The following is a 5,341-nucleotide window of genomic DNA, read 5'->3' on the forward strand; positions in this document are numbered from 1 at the left end:
AGGATTTGGGATCTGATCATATATATATATATATATATATGTTAAACACATAATATAAAAATGAAAGAATGATTTAAGGATTAATATACACCCACACACACATAATACTATATATATATATATAAAAGTTATTAAATAATGCTAAATGATCAGAACTTTTTGACATAATTAATATATTAATTACAACGACAACCCATTATACTTCTTTTGACAACTGATCAGTGAAACATCACGGCTAGCTTCTTCCCCTTGGAAACAGAATAAACACCAGAACTTATGCACAGAAACATGTGATATAATTAGATTAATTTATATAAATAACAACGTTTTCAGGTCTAAAGATGGGACAAAACTAGAAGAATTTATCATGTTAGTGAGTGTCATTATCATTTAAATAAACAAAGCATTTGATTTTAGATTACTTGTAATGGTGGTTAATATGATAATGCAAAGGTGGTGAGAGTAGTCGTCGTTTGGCTGTTGTCACGGCTAGGGCAACCCCGCCCCGTAGGCCTTAATCACGGTAGTTGACAGAATGTGCCTTCAGTAAAGTCAAATGTGTGAAATTTTTTGGTTGGTTGTTTGGGGTTGTTTCTGTCTTGATTTTTCTTAGTAAGGGATATTCTCTCTTACTTTACAGAGATCAATTAGATATAATTACACTTTTTAATATATGTTATATATATGTGTGTGTGTGTGTGTGTGTGTGAACTTTTAATTTTTAAGCACCAGCTTTAACAGTATCAGTAATTCAGTATACTGTCTTCTGCAAATGGTTTGTGTTTGTCTTGGCACATTTTGCATTGATTGCACAAATTGTTTGAAATCGCATACACTCACTCTAACTTAATTAGGTCTTTATCTAGCTAGGGGTTTCTTATATATAATCATTAATAATGAATTTTTCAACAAAAGAATGGTATGTCCCCGGTGAAGTTGTGGCCTTTTGACCCATTTTGTCTTGCGGGTGGTGGATCCGGGTTCTAGTCTATATTGTAACCTTGTTTATAACGGTGCTGGGGTTTCTTGTGTGTCGGGAATAAGAGAGAACATTGAAAATTAAACAGACGGTGTGAGAGAGATTGACAAGGGCTAGGGCCGGGTTTGAACTTGTAATCTCCATTTTTTTTTTTTTTTGCATAATAAAATCTCTTTGCCAATTTTTTTCTTGAACGTAAGTTATACGTCAAACCACGAAAATGGTGTATTGTGTGATACATAATTAACAATTTTTTTTTTGGCATTTTTTAGTTGTGTCTGTTATTTGTTGATTTTTGTCACATAACAAACCACACCCATGTATCCTGCATATATATATATATATCACAGTTAATTGAACTATAATTCTACATTAGAGGGGGAAAAGAAGACCGATTAACTTTCGGAAGAAAGAAAAAAAAACAATTGAACATTATTAATTTTTTTTATCTTATTGAACATTGATTTTCCATTTTTTTATACCGACTTATTAAACAAATACTTAGGTCTTCCCTCTAGGCACTAAAAAATTACAATGCTTTATGAACTTGTCGCATTCATACGCCCTATTTTCGTTAAGTGTTTCTTTCATTGATGTCAGTGGTTAAACTATTGATTAATTTATATCATCGAAGAATTATTGCTTATGTTAAAAAAATTATCCTCATCCTAGGGTTTCATCGAAGTTGTAAAAAGTAACTAGTATTTTGTTTCTCATATACAGAGAAATCACGTTCTTATATAAAATTAATTAATATATAGCCTATCTTAATCTTGATTTAGAATTAATCTTTGTCATGAAATACTGAACTGCCTAGTATCTGTTCAACTTTCAATGACATGTGTGTTTCATTAAAGCTGAAAACCCTTAAACTGTACAGTCTGTACATGCATAATCTACAGCTTAAACAATTGATAGCCTTTTGATAAACCTTCTAGGCTTAAAAAGATCGAAAACTTTTATTATGCTTTGTAATCTAAAATTTCAAGCTTTAGAGAGAGAGAGAGGGGGGAAAGAATTAGAAGGATAAACTTTAATAAACCATTCTTATCTTACAATGAAAATTTACTCCATTTCACTTCCCTTCCATGAATTCAGATTAGGAATAATCAAATGATAAGCGAGATCGATGTATCTATCTTCTAGGTGATATTAACATAATGATAATGTACCTTAATTTTGTAGTATATAATTTATTGATTGAATTTGAGGGTTGGTTTGGCTAAAGAAGACAAAGTTGTTAATAGCTTGACAAAAACAGCTACAATTCAAATTATGTCAACAGAGTTTAACAAACCATGACCTTGGCTTACCAAACAAAGTTTATGAAGCAAAAGTCAGCTCAAAAACTATATTTTGGTCTAATATCACAACTGTAATCAACTATTTTAGATGTTTGGTCAGCCAATATATAAATCCATAAAAAAGTATACTTAGGTGGCCTTCCAAAACCTAAATCAAGCTAGCATTAAGACCATGTTGCTTCGATTTCAAAGTGATAGAGAATATATAATAGAATTGAATTATTATCTTCCACTCTTTTTCTCTTATTTGCATTAAGACTTGAAGAAAAGTGATCATATTTCTGTTCTTTTTCTTTATCATTTATTTATTTTTATTATTATTTTAAACTTCATTTGCCCATTGACATGGAACGTTAAAAAGACAGTAATAATATAAAGGGTTCGTAAATCACCTCCCTCAACTTTCATTTTTCCACATAATCTACTAAAGTATTAAGAAATGATAGAAACCACATTTGAAAGTTGAGGGTAAAAATCAACAGGCTAGTGGCCTAACGGTATTAGAGTCTTACTTTCTAGAGGGAGGTCAGGGATTAAAGTTTCAGTGGAGGCATGTGTCTATGAGTACCAATAAAAATAAAAATAAAAATACATAAAAAGTTGAGGGTAAAAATTGGTAGATCGAACGCACCTTAATCGCACTTAAAGACCGTCGTGTCCATATCTTGTCGAACTAAAAATTTATATATCAAATTTTAGGACACTTCTAAACATGTGTTGAGCCATGTTCCATGGCTCCAAGTGTAGGACACTCCTAGGAGAAATGTCTGTATTTCATAGATTATTACTGTACACACAATAGCAATAACACAATAGATATGGTCAATCGCATCTGTATTTCATATATTTATAATTTTTGTTTTTCTAACAAGGGATTTTATTGGATTCTTATTAATATTATGTTAGAAGATGTTATATTTGGAAAATATTATTATAGGAACCCTTAAATTACTGCTTGACACAATATTTGATACGAGAGATTTTAGCGTATGATAGAATATTGATTGGAGTGATTTATGGTTTGATTTTAAGAATTTTTCATTAATATATTTTCATATTTATCACCTATATTCTTTCACCTAAAAATTAAGATAATCATTGTATATAAAGATTAAGAGAGAATATATTATTAAAGTAATGTACCCCTTTGGGCTCTTTGTGTCGTGGATGTAGGCCCTAGTGGTTGAACCACTTAATATCTTTGTGTTTTACTTGTTTTATTTATCCTTTCACTTCCATTTTATGTTTTACAACACATTCAATATGAAGAATCTATGTAGAAATGTGATGACCCTGTGGGCGGGTGTGCCGTGGGCGGGTGCGAGAGTCACTGTCAGGCTACCACACTGACGAGCTACGGGTGCCTGTCCCACATTGCTTGGGTAGAGGAAAGGTGAAGTACTTATATATAAGCGTGTCATCTCCAATTGGTATGAGCCCTTTTGGGGTGAAGCTTAAGAGCAAAACCGTGCGGGCTCAGGCTTAAAGCAGATAAAATTGGAGATGACACACTTACATATAAGCACTTCACCTTTCCTCTGCCCAGGCGATGTGGGACTGTGCACTCGTAACTCGCCAGTGTAGTAACCTGTCAGTTCATCATAAGAAATGTCAATTGACCGCATATGAAAACTGCAAACGAGAGAGAAAAATCATGTTTTTTTACTGAGATTGCATGTGTTTCGTGCTGAATTATGGAATGGTCTAGTAGTCCAAAATGACCATCATCGATTAATAAAGAAGAAGAGGAAGAAGATTTGATGACGACAATGATGGTGATCCAACAAGAAGTTGAAAACAATCCCCATACTTTTAGGGGTAAAAATTGACCTAAATTGTATTTTGGTAACATTGATGTAATACCTACAAAAGTGAAAGAATTAAAAAATGATGTTTTATTTATTTATGTCAAGGGAAGAATGTTAGATTAAAAGTTAGAGGTACGAAGATTCGAAGTCGGGCTCCCAAAGACAACAGGAAGCAACTTAACAACTAGGCTACGAAGACTTTCACAAAAAAGATGATGGTGATATGACAAGAATTGGTAAGAATATGTTCCCAAAATCATGTAACAATAAGAAAGAAAGAAAGATCTAGTCCCTTTACTACATTGTGATATTTGCAAGTTAACATACTTTTTAAGCATTCAGTACTCCCACTCTTGTCACTTTGGTTTTACTTGAGTCTGGAAAGAAGGATTCCTTGATGTTCTTCATTTAAAGGATTGTCGTCAACTAAATTCTATTTTACTGAACCACATAGCTAGAGCCTAGATGAACTCAACTGTATAATGTTAATCAAATATTTTTTTTTTTTTTTTTTTTATGTTTTATTACAGGTTATTTCATTTTCTTTATTAAGGGAAATGCAATAGGTTACCAGTAAAAAAAAACAAACAAAAAACAAAACAAGTACAAAATAAAAAATACAATATGTTATATGATGATTGAAATTTAAGGAACTGCCAGGTACATGAAAGACAACATAGAATTTTATATGACAAATGGCACAAAAAAGGTTAGAATAATTAAACATCTTTTTTTTTTTTTTGAAAGGTAAAGCAAATAATAAGCAACTTTATCCCAACAACTAATATTATGACATATCAAGTGAGCATAAAAGATGAAAAATTAAGGGTTTGTTTCGTTTAATTTTCTGATCACTGAAAATAGAAAATATTTAATTATACAAATATGCTATGTTGACAGTTTTGAAAACTGTATTTTAAAAACTTGTGCATAAAGGTCTATTTTTAGAGAACTATCTCTTAGAGTCTCTTTAGTTCAATTTTATGAAAACAGTTCTCAATAAGGTAGAAAACAAATAATTGTTTTTAGATAACTCTAAAAGACAATTATATGAAAACATACCATTTTTAATTAAATTGAATTTTTAAAAAATTATTTTCAAAATCTATTAATCAAATAAATTTTAATATGTACAAATTTTTAATTTTCAATTCTCCTAATAAAATTTCAATTTAACTATACCCAAAAATAAATCTCCACAAACCAAAAAAAAAAAAAAAAACTATTATCAGAAAACTTAACCAAAATGC

Source organism: Cornus florida, unplaced genomic scaffold (genome assembly GCF_030987335.1).
Source record: "Cornus florida cultivar Cherokee Brave unplaced genomic scaffold, ASM3098733v1 CherokeeBrave_3.0.0_Hap2_Chr09, whole genome shotgun sequence".
Classification (NCBI taxonomy): Eukaryota; Viridiplantae; Streptophyta; class Magnoliopsida; order Cornales; family Cornaceae; genus Cornus; species Cornus florida.